The sequence below is a fragment of the Galleria mellonella genome, unplaced genomic scaffold (genome assembly GCF_026898425.1).
Source record: "Galleria mellonella isolate WM207_F2 unplaced genomic scaffold, CSIRO_AGI_GalMel_v1 utg63, whole genome shotgun sequence".
NCBI classification, from domain to species: domain Eukaryota; kingdom Metazoa; phylum Arthropoda; class Insecta; order Lepidoptera; family Pyralidae; genus Galleria; species Galleria mellonella.
The window spans coordinates 3,399,452-3,414,953 of NW_026442130.1; the positions used below are offsets into that span (position 1 = coordinate 3,399,452).

Genomic DNA, 15,502 nt, shown 5'->3' on the forward strand with positions numbered 1-15,502 from the left:
CTACAGCACAATCTTGTAGATCAAAATTTTAGATGATTGAAAATCTTACTTGTATATTTGTCAACCATAGTTGCTACATATCCATAGAGAAGAATCGATGTCCATTTGGTGTAAATTTTATGAAAAAGCATTATGAGTAACTAAAAAAAAACTTAAAAAAAACCTATTTTCACCTGTCAACCCTAGATTGCAGCAAAATAAAAGTAAGCAACCTAGCATTATATTTTTACTCATCTTTCATTTAAACCAAGTTTCATTAAAAAGTTATATACTTGCATAATTTAGCAACAAGATCTTAGACTATGAGGATCAAAATATTAATTTTCGTCCATAAAAAAGAAAACAATATGAATCCCAAATAACGCGTGTGTGAAGTCACATTACACCGCCCTAACCAGAAATGGTGCACGCTCGTTTCACAGCCAGTAGCGACATTTGCGAGATATTCACTGAAAATTTCAGTTAATGTGTTCATGAATTTGACAAACGCGAGGTAACTGCTGAATTTGCTCGTGAGTGCGAGATGGCTAATTTTATTTTAGTGCTATGGTTATATTTATACCCGTTCTTGCTCGTGATAATGCATATATGTTAGATACGTTGTTATCTTTCGGTACATTTACACGATTATTAGAAACAGAGAGCCTACCGTGAAATATTTTCCAAAATTTCGGAGCCGAACGAAACACAAATTTTATATTAGAATTATATTCCGTTTAAAAGTAATAAAAATGTTAAATCTTCTTTTTTTTTATTTTTATGGTAGGATTTTTTTTAATGGATGATAATGGAATGGTAAAACCCCGCCTGCGCTTACTGGTGTAATGGCGGGGCACTAGTGAGGGATGGCAAATGAAAAAAGCAGGTCAATCAGTCCATCGTGATAAATTCAACAATAAATTAATCACGATGGTTTCCAGGCAGAACCGTGAGGAGGTCGACCTGACACCTGATTGCTAGTAATAGGGTTGCTAATCCCTAATACTAACAATGCTTTTCCCCCTTTAGGGTAAAATTTATAACGAACATAACGTTAAACTCCATTTAATGGACCGACTTTGTTATGAAGGAAAATACAAAATTTTGTCTTAAAATTTGGAATTTCATGGTAGACCCTAAGAATAATAATGATTTTGTTTTTAATATGTAAGTGCTTATGTGCAATGTATAGCTTGAATATTATAACGTAACTACCTTATTTATAACAAACAGACTACCCACAAATATAAACCGATTAATTTATAATAAATCCATTTAAAATTTTAATTATTAGAGTGTTCTGTCGTAGATAAAACTGTAATACTTTTTTTTTATTTATACAACTTAGAATGGCAAACAAGCTGACGGCCCACTTGATGGAAAGTGGTAGCCGTCGCCTATAGACATGAACAGTACCATGGATATAACAGAGTATATTGTTTCGCCCATGATACCCCCCATGCGTTGCCATTCCTGAGGACTCAGGTATTATTTCTCTGTACCCAGTAAATTCACGCCATAACCCACCCTTCAAACCGAAACACAGCCATGCAAACACAACTGCTTCACGGTTGAAACACTGTTGTATTGTAATTAGAGAACAATAAAAACAAAGAACGTCATGTAGACTGTGTATGATTATAGAAAAAAATATAAAAAAATATCAAGTCGACCAAGGCCAGCAAAAGATATTGCTGGCAATCTATGACCTAGCGCTGTTTTGAGTCTAAATATATTTTTTTTTAATTCAAAATGTATTGCCAATTTTATTTTATGCGTGACTTTGAAAAAAGTTCTAATGTTACAAAACAAGCTATGTTATCTTATGTTCTGATATTACATCTGTACTGTAATACTTTAATACGACGCTAGATGGCGCCTACATTAAGTTAAAAGACGTTCGAGAGTGTTAGAAAATTTTCTCACCTAATATTTTACTACGTTATTCCTTTCATTTCTTTGACAGAATTGCCAATTGAACTGGTGGCCTTTCGAGGAACAGCCTATTTTGTATAACTTGCAGAGTACAAATAAATACGCACCCATCACATACAAATCAAGACCCGAAAACGGAATGCAGACACAAATATTCATTCAAAACGTCTCAGCATGTCGGCATTTCCAACAAAATTGTATAGAAGTATTTACGCTATTTGGCGTCGAGTGACGTGGGGTGTATCGTCTTTGACAGGGTTTACCCTTGTACGTATATAAGATATTGTTGGTATCAATTTTCCCTCTTAAATATGTATATATGTACATGTATACATGTACATATATAGCTTTACAACGTAAACTTTAGTTAAAATTGAACTAGATAATTGAAGGTGGACCACACTACAAGAAAAGGCTTTAATTTATGGTAATTGATAAATAAAATATCCTACAGATTTAATATATGGAACGATTCTGAACTACCAGCATGCACTGACATCTGCAATGCATTTAAAATTGTCGTGTAGTCGACGAAGTGGTGGGTCGTCCTATCCTGCGTTTGCTCGTACGGGGTCTCCAATCAAGAACCTTTTTCCCCCATCGATTGTCGGTTCTTTTAATTATGTGACAAGCCAGTTGCCACTTCAACTTACTTATCCTTGCTTATGTTTGTCCTTATGCCTTAACTGAGTAACAATAACGGGGGGAGAAGGGATTATTAGTAATAAGGATCTAATAGCTCCATTACTAACAATACCCTATCAGGTCGACTTCCACGCAGTTTCTCCTGGAAACCATCGTAGTTAATTCATGTGGAATTCGTCACGATGGGCTAATTGACCTGCTTTCGTCCCTACCTACCATTTTTCACTGGTACCTCGCCAGTGTATATCGATAGCGGAGACGGGGTTGTCATTCCATTATCATCCATAAAAAAAAATTAAAATTTATAATAAAATTCATACTGAAATAAACTAATAGAACAATAGGTAGGTAGATGTTATTCATAACGCTGAAAAAATTCCTAAAAGAAACATGTTTTGAAACACGAAAATATTGTTACAACATTTCATAATTAAACTGCTTATATAAATAAGGTATTTTTAGACTAAAATAGATAATAAAAGATAGAAAAAGAATATTAACATCTACGTTATTTTCTTTATAAAACAAGAGGCATTTAGACGTAGGTATAATAGAAAGTAAACGAAGCTTGTTACTCCATAATTATTTATACTTTTAATTAATTACTTAAAACATCACAGACATTTAATTAAAATTTATTCGTTTAGGAACAATACAATGTTTGTTCCACCATACTCAATCCACGCTCACAGTAGATATTTGTATGGTTTGTGTCTTACCATTCACGGGTAGCGATCCAACTCTATACAGCATTATGTCTTATCTTAGTAATATTATAAAATTACTAGACGTTATATTTATATTAAAAATAGAAAAAAAATATAAGTCATCTTAATAAGAGCAATAGAAGTTAAAATAATATATTTTAGAAATTTTCTCTGTCTGTTCCGGCATCATGCAAAAGCTACTGCGTCAAATTAGAAGCGGTTTAAATATTTCTGGTCACGAAGGTCTAACTTAAAGTTTAGTGTATGTTTTATCTTGATAGATCGTCTAAAAGTGTTCAATTTGATTGATTTCCCTTATTTTAAAATTTACGAATACGAGGCGGCGGGCACAAAGCTAGATTTTAGCTTTGTGCTAGTTTGAATATTATAGTACTATTTATCTTCAACCGCATCTCGTTTAGTCTCAATAATCTATAAATATTATGCCTATTTCTACTAGAAACCAAATTTTACATATATTGCGCATTTACGTTAGTTTTACTGGCCGTTAGTTCCAGTTATTTCCAGTTTCTCTAATTTGACAACTGATATTCCGAAATATAACACCTAGCAACAATGTATTTATCTTAGAAGACCAATAGCATCTAAATAAAGTGTCTATGTAAATAATATATTGTATATATGTTTTTAATAGACACACCAAATATTTTTAAATATAAAATTGTAACAATCTTATTGATTAGTGATTTTTATTTATATTTCTGTATCTAAAACAATATACTTTTAGATTTTCACGTACTAACAAAATGCTAGGTCAGTACAGTTGGTTGACGGTCTTTATGACTTTTTGACATTGATGTTCTACCTAGGAATATATAAAGTTTTTATATAATGATAAAACAATGTACATTTTTAAGATTGAGGGCTAACTAGGTCTCTCTTTAACTCTCAAAGTCTAAAATGCACTTTTTGAAACAGTTATTATTAATTAAGGTATTTTGATAAACTGTTTTTATATTTTTTCACAGTAATGTTGTTTTAAACGTAAATCGCCGTCTTTAGCGTTACAAATCCTGCTATTTTTAATGTACATTTTTATATAATTTCACTTGATACATCTTTAACCGTTACTGCACCGCTCTACGTTCGAAATGGGACAAAAGCCTTATTAACCCTTAACCTAGTTTAGCTCATCCATAACAAAAACCATGCGTCTCTTGCCACAATGTGGGTATATTACTCAATCTATGGCGTCGTTAACCGCACTCGTTTTGTGAATTACTGGTTTAATTGCATGTTTTATCATGCCCATTAATTCGAAATACCCATTGACTCCGCTGTAACAATGGATATCATTTTATGTAGCTCTCTACATCATGTGCTAAATATTTATTTATAAACAAGAATATTTAATTAGAAAAAAATTTCAACATATGTACATGTGCGTATATGTGTATATGTATGTGTATGTGTATTTATATGTGTATGTGTATTTATATATGTATATGAATGAGATATAGTAATTGTTGAGTAACTTGTAATTAGAGCTGGTTTTGTTGACGCAACAAATAATTAAAAAGTCTTCTTTTAAAAATATCCCTACTGGATACTTTGCGTAGATCTGCAGGGATTTTATTCCAAAAGCTGATAGCGGCGACAGTAAAAGAATTGCACATAAATCCAGAATGGTGTGACGGGGTTACGAGGAGGAGATTTTGAGATGATCGAAGATTACGGATACGGGAGTCTTTGAAGAACTGAAATCTATCTTTCAAATAAATGGGAGAGGAAGGATTATTGATGATAGAGAACAGTGTGCAAAGAATATGTATGAATTTTATAATTAATTATATATATTTATTATTTATTTATTCATTAGTACAAATATGTGTACATGGCGGACTTAATGCTAAAAACATTCTCTCCCAGTCAACCATAGGAAAGTGTCAGAATACTCGAATGCGGTACTAGTAATTACTGATATACATACATACTAAAATTACATATATAAACGAATAAATATATATAAATAACAAATATACTTACACATATATGACATATACTATACTATACACGAAATTGAGAATAATGTAAAGTACTTACTGCTCGGATAAAATAAAAAAGTGAGCGTGAATGTGTTTTTTGAAAGACGGTTTAGTCTTTCTTTAGTTTAGTTTAGTCTTTTAATGACATCAGGAAACATATATATTTTTTATTAATAAATTTAGTCTATTATTTAATTAACTAAGTAACTAAAAAGTATACAAAAATTGATCAAATATTATTGCAAATGTGTATATGTAAGGTTTTTCTTTTTATTTTCCTCTCTGTATTATATTAAGTTTCAATGTTTGCACTGTGACAGAATATGATATGGCTGATTTTTTTTCCAATATAACACTTGTATATTTAAAGATTTTATGCCATAAAAAAATTGACTTCAATTGTGTTCAAAACCAATTATTCTTATCTAAAAACTTAGCCACTGAACTGATTTTTATAAAATTTCTATGAACCTAATCTGTGAGTGTATCCTTTCAGATAAAAAAAATCCAAATCAATATAACTGATGGGGTTATGATTTAAAAAACTTGAAATTTTGTTCCCTATGAAGAATTTATTTATTAATAGTAAATTTTAAATCTAATTACATTGCTATGTTCTAAAGATTTTTTCTTTTCTATTTCAGGTAAATAAAATGTGGACAGTATCGACTTAACAAGGTAACAAATCATTTATTCCACACATACTGTGGCATTTACATAATGGATTGCAGTACTAAAGGGTTAAATAATTTTATTTCACTTCACTGTCGTATTTTATTCAGTCAATACATCTTTTTGCATATTCATGAAAGGCATTTTAACTTGATACTGACCTGTTATTCTTCATTTGTACATCGCTAGTATAAACCAAAAGTGCAGGCGGCATTACCATTCCATTTTCAAAATCAGAATACTATGAATTGCAAATTATTATGAACAATACGTTATTGTTTATTTGATTAGAATTATTTTGTTTAATTCCGCTACTATTAATATGTGTGTGACCGTCAACGCTCAGAGATGTAGTGATAGTGGCAGTCAATATTAATACAATATCAATAAAACATTATTATTAACATTAAGAGATTTCTTCCAAAAAACCTTTTCATGTGAATTAAATTTGCATAAACATATTTGTAAGATATGTATATACCTACAAAGAATAATACAAACTACATATTATTTACACAAAATACATAAGCCTTGTAAACATATAAATATTGGAGTACATAAAAAATACACACACACACACACATACACACGTGTGTGTATGTGTGTGTGTGTGTGTGTGTGTGTGTGTGTATGTATGTATGTATGTATATATACATAATACAACAGCATAATGATAAGTAATGCTTCCTTAATCGACACTTCGTCAATATTGTGTTGGCAGTCCCACACATACTAATGCTAGCGGAATTAAACAAAATAATTCTAATCAAATAACCAGTGATATAGACTTCCGCAATACAACACCTAACTAGGCAACTAACTGAACTCAGTTAAATCATTCACGACACTAAAATACCAAGTAAATACCTGACGTAACCTCCGTACAACGTGTTCAAAACAAGAGATAGCGCAGCGCTGCATTCCACAGTACATAGATATAGTTCGTCGATGAAAGATGAGCCACCCATTGAGACCGCCGCTGAACGGAACGCCAGCATGATAGGGCAAAAACTTTTCTCGATTAACGTTCACGGCTCGATTCGATTTCATTGTGCTGACGCGAACAAAAGAGTGAATAACTAAAGTTCAATAGTTCATTTTATCACGATTGCACAGAACTGGTCACTTGGGCGTTTGATATCCTTTTAGATATGGACTCGTTCGGAAATGTTTTATTTAATTTGAAGTCTTTTTAAGTTTCTTGACGTATTTTAGAATTCCGACAGCTCCGATAGGTCGTCTGATGGGAACTGTTTATCATCTTCTTTGCATATAATCGTAAGAAAGCCTAAACTGTATATCAATTAACTATAATATTAAAGAAAATTAAAACACTCTTTATCTATGTTTAACAAAACTTTGTCTAGGTAATTAAGTATTTCTTAATTTATTTATTTATTCATTAGTATATATATATGTGTGTACATGGCGGACTTAATGCTAAAAGCATTTTCTCGCAGTCAACCATAGGGAAGTGTCAGAATACTCGAATGCGGTACTAGTAATTATTGATATCCGTACAATATATACGTACGAATAAATATATATAAATAGCAAATATACTTACACATATACTGTATTTAAAATAAAAAAAAGTGAGCATGAACGTTTTTTTTTTGAAACACGGTTTAGTCGGTAGTCTCTTAACGTTATCAGAAAGCGCGTAAAAAATACGTAATCGGTGAAAAAGTTATTTAAACAAAAATAAATAAATGAACAATGAATAGTTAATAGAAATGTGTGTCGTTATAAATAGTTAATTTACTATTATGTGTATGAGTCCCTTTGTTTCTGGCTGCATTATTATGCAAACACAAATGAAGCCAACGTGATATAGCGAAAATAATAGCTACATTCATGCGATCCAATTTCATTTGCACCAATAACATAGACAAAACATTCATACACAATGTTCATTAGAATATAAATGACTAGCGACCTACCCCGGCTTCGCATGGGTAGATAGAAACATATTTTTTTATACAACTTAGAATGGCAAACAAGCTGACGGTCCACCTGATGGAAAGTGGTAACCGTCGCCTATAGACATGAGCAGTACCATGGACATAACAGAGTATACTGTTTCGCCCGTGATACCCCCGATGCGTTGTCATTCCTGAGGACTCAGATGTTATTCCTCTGTACCCATTAAATTCACGCCATATCCCATCCTTCAAATCGAAACACACCCATGCAGACACAACTACTTCACGGTTGAAACACGAATAGGACAGAGGTACCTAAACAATCGACTTTTGTACAATATCTCCCTCTAATAAAAAAAAAAAGAAAAAAAGAGATATCCCCATAGACTGCCATAAGGATTGGTCCTAAGTCACTTCCAGCCATTGACAAATCAAAATATTATTTTATTAATTTTTATTTAACTCTTTATTGCACCAAAAACATAAAAACATACAATGTCATATTAACAGTTCAATTGAAATACAGTAGCATGGAGTATAGGTTAAAGTATACATATAAAGGTAAAAAAGGCAGTCTTATTGCTAGAGCAATCTCTTACAGACAGCCTTTGGTTAAAGAAGAACATATAGAAGTGAGTAGGTGGCGCAAAAGTGAATTAATAATATTAATACTGTAAAGTTTTAGTTTTCATAAATAAGGATTCATAATAACTAAAACCTTCTATAAACCTATTGTATCTATTAAACTATTTCATTCCTTTCATCCAAATTAGGAATTAAGTACAAAAGAAAAAGACAAAACAGTTCAACAGCTAAAATAAGTTTATGAAAGCTATGACGTTTTTATGAATAAAGTAAGGCTATTAAATTCTACAAACGTGTGTTGGTCACCCATCCAAATAATTTCCCTTACTGTTACTTACCCTTATTGATTTATACGGTGTTATTTTGCTATTGAAATATTAAGTTATAAGAGCTCTTTGTTGCAAAGACTTCTCTTAAATAAAATAATTGCGTTGGTGTCAATCAAATTTAACTATATTTGGTGTTTTTCAAAAAAAGGGTAAAGAGGTTTTCAGGGTCGGTCGTAATGCCCCTGGTATTGCAAGTGTTCATAAGCTACAGTAACTGCTTATTATCAGGTGAGCCATATGCTTGTTTGCCACCTCAATGGTATAAGAAAAAAAGAAAAAAATGTTTTGTTTTTTAATCTATTAACAATTCAGGTTAAACTTCATATTATCGTGATAGCTACTATCACTGTTTCCACTTATATGGATGATAATAGTGGTTTACGCCAACTACGATCTGTTTTAATAGTTTATGATTACGTTCCACAAAAAAAAAAACACTTCACGTAACAAAATCAATTTCTTGTTTTAAAAAATCCAGTTATTTTGATTTAAATACTAAACTCATAACCAATATTGATATAATTTATGTTAAACTGATCTGAACGTATATTATGTATTTCGAATAAAAAAGAAAAATCCAAATCGGCTTATTACTTTCAGTGTTGTGAGGTCACAAACATAAACAGAATACAACCGAATTTCGAACCTCATTCTCTTTTGAAATCTTTTAAAAATACGAATGAATCGAGAAGCTTCTTCTTTTAAAAGTATCTTAAAACTCGTTTCCAATTACAATCGAAGCCTCAATCTTTTCTTTGACTGACGGGAATAATGACGGGAAAGTATTTTTTCTTTTGCTTACAAAATGTTTACATATCATTACAAGGAATACAATGTTAGCCCAAAAAAATAATAATAATTTGCTCAAATATTACGTTAATATTTAAATATATCCTTACATTGAACATCGATCAATGAGATGTTGTGCTTGTCCAATTTTGTTATTTGTGTATTAATAATGAGAATGTATTTGGATACAAATTGAAATCAAGCCTCAATACTCAATTTATTTCAAACGAATATGAACAAATTTAGATTTGTAAAGATAGCAAATCAATTCCTTTTATGTTCGTATCACCTATGTTACACTTTGAATGTAATCTATTGAAATCGATACTGTTTTTTTTTTTATTTACAACACGTATAACTTTGTTAAGCGACTTACAATAAATTAAGATTTCAAACACAAAAAAAAAAGATTATTATTTTCGATTTTTATTTTATTTAAGAACTAAACAAGTGAAATGAGACTAATTTTGTAAGTATATTCTTTCAGATAAAATCGATTTACAACTAATGGAGTTATTATATATACACACACACACACACACACATATATATATATATATATATATATATATATATATATATATATATATATATATATATATATATATATATATATATATATATATATATATATATATATATATATATATATATATATATATACCACCTTCTTTTTGAAGTGTGTTGAAAAGAAGGGTCTCATTTCGTCTGAATTTGTTTTTATTACTATTTTATGCAATTACATCGCTAATCGATTTTCACAATTCTTCTTGCAATCTGTAAGGTTTATTCGTGTAGTTCTCATTTTAATTTTGCAATAATTGAAGCTGGCTGTCTTTCTTTGTGGAGGAAAAATTACTTATTGATAATAAAAATCTTCCTTTGTTATGCGACTTAGAATGGCAAACAAGTTTACGGTTCACCCGATAGAAAGTGGTAATCGTCGCCTATAGATATGAACAGTACTGCTACTATCTAAATATAAATACGTAAATTCAAATATGAACAGTGAAGTAGATATTTAAGAAACTCCTCGCTTTGCTCTTCTTGCACGTGAGCGCATATGTAGGTGAGAGCGCGTGTGCGTGCGTGCGTGCGTACGTGCGTGCGTGTGTGTGTGAGTGAATGTATGTGCGCGAGTGTGTGTTTGCGCGTATATGAGAGTGAAAAAAATTGAGTGCGAATATATATGTGCGCGCATGCGCGTGCGTATTATATGTATGTGTTTACGTGTATGTATTCACGATTGAAGTAACTTTTGTAGCCCAAAATATAAATGTTTTGTGTTCACAGAAATAAAACAGACTTCGCATTTTGAAAGACACATAATGTTATCTCCAGTGAAATAACGCTGAGGTCTCTCTGTATATAACAACCTAGAAACTATTAACACCAGAGGGCTACACATTCACACGAAGAATAGTATTATAAAAATAGTGTTTTGTACATTGTATATAAAAAAAAGTATCTCTAGGTGTTGCAGGCTCTGGTAACTATGTAACTGCTAACTAGATATAATGGAGTTTTATGCTCGCTTGTTATGCTTGGTTGCAACCTCGATTGGATAATAATGCATGGTTGATAAAAGTTTATTACAGACAAAGTTACGATGGCCTCTGTGACGCAGTAGTACATTACGTAAATATGTTTTCGAGTTCGATTATCGAAGGGGCTATTTTGAGAAATAAATTTTCTTAATAAATAAGCCCGAGTCGTATTTTAAGTTATTTTCACATATTTGTTGTTTTGTTTTTGTTTGAATATTCCTAAAATATTAACTAAATCGTCATATCATCATATTAGCCTACAACTGTCCATAATTGAACATAAACTTCCTCTTGGGGGATTTTCCAGTAGTTGTCATGCTTGGCAAGCGGATTGGCAACCGTAGGTAGACTTTAGAGATGTTTTAAGAGAGACCCCCTGCCCATCCCTTGTTCTCCCTTAGTCACCTCTTACAACACCCACGAGAAAGGAAGAGGTGGCCTATTCTATGCCGAAATCACAAGACAACTATGCACTATAAACTAGATAATTGCCTTAAATATGTCGCATTTATCGTTATTAAATTCTGAATCGGTCTATATTAAATACTGGCAGTATACTGGTGTTAGCAAATTATCGATAGTCAACGCCTTACTGTCCGACTTGACCCATTGAAACTGCGCAGAGATGTTGCGTCTCTGTGCATCTTCTACCGAATTTATCATGGGGAGTGTTCTGAGGAATTGTTCGGATTGATACCTGCTGCTGATTTTCACCACCGTACAACCCGCCACAAACTAAAGTTTCATCCCAATCATCTGGACGAGTGGCGGTCTTCCACCGTGCGTTTTTCAAGGCACTTTCTTCCACGCACAACCATTCTTTGGAATCAACTTCCAGCAGCAGTATTTCCGAACCGATACGACAACATAACCTTCAAGAAAAGAGTATATTCCTTTTTAAAAGGCCGGCAGCATACCTGCAATGCCGCTGGTGTTGTGGGTGATCATGGGCGGCGGTAGTCACTTACCTTCAGGTGAGCCGCATGCTCGTTTGCCCCCTGTGTTGTAAAAAAAAAAAAAAAAAAAAAAAAAAAGTGGACGACATAAAATTTAGAAAAAAAAAGGTTTTTTGTAAATTGACGTCATTTGAAGTCATATAAAGAGTTTTTAGTAGAATTAATAAATACTCGTACCAAAATACGTAGTTTATTGGAATAAGAAACGTAAACAGTAATTATAATGAAACAATAAAAAATACTTTTTCAATTTGTCTAACAAAAACTTTATTTTTACCAATAATAAAATTTAAATAGAAATTTTACATGGCTATTTTTCCACAATAATTTACTTATGGTCTTCAGTTCAAGTTGTTTTTTTTTTTGTCTTTTATTATTAATATAATTTAAGCGCGTTTGAAAAATAAATAATTTATTTACATTACTTACAGCATACAAATAACAACAGCAATAGATAGACATACAGAACAAAAAATAGATAAACGAATATATATACAAAAAGCAAAATGTATAAAAAGTACCTCTTTTATGTTACATTTTTTTGTGCGTGTGCCATAGTAACACAAAATAGACCATTTTTGACTAGAACCTCTCCTGATATTAAGCGGGGATGTAGTCTAAGATTAAGCAGGCAAACCTAAATAATATCAGTTCGCTCTAGTCTTAAAAGATGATACTTATGAGTCGAGAAATACAGACGCTGGGAGAAAACTCCATTCCTTGGCTGTAAATCTTTACTAATAATATTATAAATGTGATAGTAACTTTGCTACATTGTAAGATCTTAAAGGCTTAAGTAATCACTATGAAATTTAGTGTACACGTACTATATAGTATATAGAAGGATATAGGTTACCTTTTATACCGATCAGTAAACATATCCCAAACGAAATCGCCAAAGTAAACTTTTTTTTTTTTATACAACTTAGAATGGTAAACAAGCTGACGGCCCACCTGGTGGAAAATGATAACCGTCGCCTGTAGATATGAGCAGTACCATGGACATAACAGAGTATACTGTTTCGCCCATGATATCCCCCATGCGTTGCCATTCCTGAGGACTCAGGTGTTATTCCTCTATACCCTGTAAATTCACGCCATATCCCACCCTTCAAACCGAAACACAGCCATGCAAACACAACTGCTTCACGGTAGAAACACGAATGGGACAGAAGTACCCAAGCAATCGACTTTTGTACAAAGTACAAAATACAAATGCTCGCAAGTGAAGCTGTAGGAAGTAGACAGTTAATAGAAATACTAAAGTGATGAATGTGCTAGTATCTGCTATTAATAAAAAACATAACACAAGACCTATAAATCATCCTGTGCAAAGTAACTTTTTCTTTCCCGTTAAGTTATTACGACATGATTTACAGCATGTATTGTAGGTCAATTAGGATGTTCCGCGATGGACAGAAAGTTGCCGGGCTGTTAGGATGTTTAATAACGTTTATATCATAAAGAAAGGGTGGAGAATATTTTCCTTGTTGGGTGCGTTAAGTGAGATTGCACTGTCAGTAGACGCTATTAGAGAGTGGGCCGTGACACTGGTAGGTTTAAGAGACTAGTATATGTTCTAAGCGTTATAGGTTATTACTTAGCATTTCAAATATTTGGTTAGGTAAGCACTTGGTACGTTAATGGTGTTCTAGTGTATGAGAATGAAATAGATAATGAATTTATTTATTTATTTACAGGAAACCCAGGGCTACACCAGAGCAAATAGATACAGTTTAGGATCACAAACCTAGCCATTAAATAGGTTTTCACAAATAGCAACAATATAAATTAAAGGCGCTGCACACAAAGCAACAAAAATAGGAATTAACAAAAAAAAACAAACAAAAGGAATGGAAAAATAATGATGAATGGAATACAAAGTAAAAATCAAATGTAAATATTTGATTAAAATGTGGCCTTTTTATCCATACAATAGGTATTCAAACAGACTACGAATTAAAAAAATCCTTACTCAGTTGGTCTCTCGCTAATACTACTGTTATGTAGTATAAGAGATATAATAACAGTAAGTGGATATTATGAGGAGTTATATTTGGATTAATTAAAGATTGTGTCCCACAAAAAAATGGACTTCAATGTTGACAAAGTCAGTTATTTTGTCAGAATTGAAGTTCGTAATTTTTTATGCAACTTAGAATGGCAAACAAGCTGACGGCCCACCTGATGGAAAGTGGTAACCGTCGCTTATAGACATGAGAAGCACCATGGACATAACAGAGTATACTGTTTTACCCATGGTACCCCCCATGCGTTGCCATTTCTGAGGACTCAGGTGTTATTCCTCTGTACCCTGTAAATTCACACCATACCCCACCCTTCAAACCGAAACAGCCATGCAAACACAACTTCTTAATTGATACAACAATACGTGCTTTGTTCAATGCAAAAATAAACCAAATTAAAATGCGATTATTCCAAACCTATTCACTTGTATATAACCTTTCCGCTGCCTAGATTGAATTTTACAAATTCTGAACCTCTCCTTTCAGCTCGTCTAAGATTGTATTCTAGATAGGTGACCATATTCCCAGTGAAACGACATCTAAGCAGTGTATCATCCTAGCATCAACCCTTATGTATCCCTTAATAAGGACCCTTAGCTGCGCGTCCCTACATATTTCCTGCTTACCCTGTCACAATGTATAATATAATATATGCTTCGTAACGTCCAACATGGTTGGCCCTCGAGATATAGCACTCGGTAACACTTGCGGGGTCTTATGAAATGGGTTTTACTCGGTAGTTTATTTTCCAAACATACAGTTTTGTTATGTAAATTGACATATTTGTTAGGCCCGCCATGAAAAAGCTTGACTTTTGTTTGACGTTTCTCAACGGGCCCTGATTCCGTTTTTATTTTTGTGTCACGAGATAATAGCGGCCGTTTTTCGGTGACTGTAACTTGTTAAGAGCGATTCATTAAATATTACATCAAAAGGGATTTAAATTGTTTGCAGTCATCTCATAATTACAATTTTACATATTTTATTTATTAGACATATATATGAGTGCGCGTGCGTGTGCGTGCGTGTGTGTGCGTGTATGTGTGTGCTTGCATGTGCTTGCGTGCGCGCGCGCGCGCGTTTGCGTACGTGTGTGTTTGTGTATGTGTGTGTGTGTGTGTGTGTGTGTGGGCGTGAGAGCGCGCGCGCGTGTGTGTGTGTGTGTGTTTACAGAGATTTAAAAGAGTAACTGTTGAGTTTCTTGCGGATTCTTCTCAACAGATGATGACCAAACCCTGTAATCGATTAAAAAATTGACGATTTAAAAGTGCTTGTAAACAAGTCTATTTGAATAAAGATAATTTGAATTTAGAATTTTGCTTTTTATAACCTTATTCTATAATTTTACTGCTGATTATTAATATGGTGGATTGTAATATTTGAATGTTCGTTACACTGAC

The 15,502-nt window shown here is 32.6% G+C and overlaps 1 protein-coding gene across 2 annotated transcripts in view; it reads left to right on the forward strand.

Annotated features, from left to right (window-relative positions):
- Window positions 1-15,502, forward strand: part of LOC113520068 (hemicentin-2-like) — a 358,904-nt gene that overhangs the window by 85,317 nt on the left and 258,085 nt on the right. Inside the window, exon 2 of one of the 2 annotated variants that reach the window (XM_052899978.1) lies at window positions 5,917-5,950. The exons of the other annotated variant lie outside the window; for it this stretch is intronic. The gene's annotated coding sequence lies outside the window, so the exon portion shown is untranslated. The remainder of the gene's footprint in view (window positions 1-5,916; window positions 5,951-15,502) is intronic. 2 annotated transcript variants of the gene reach the window in all.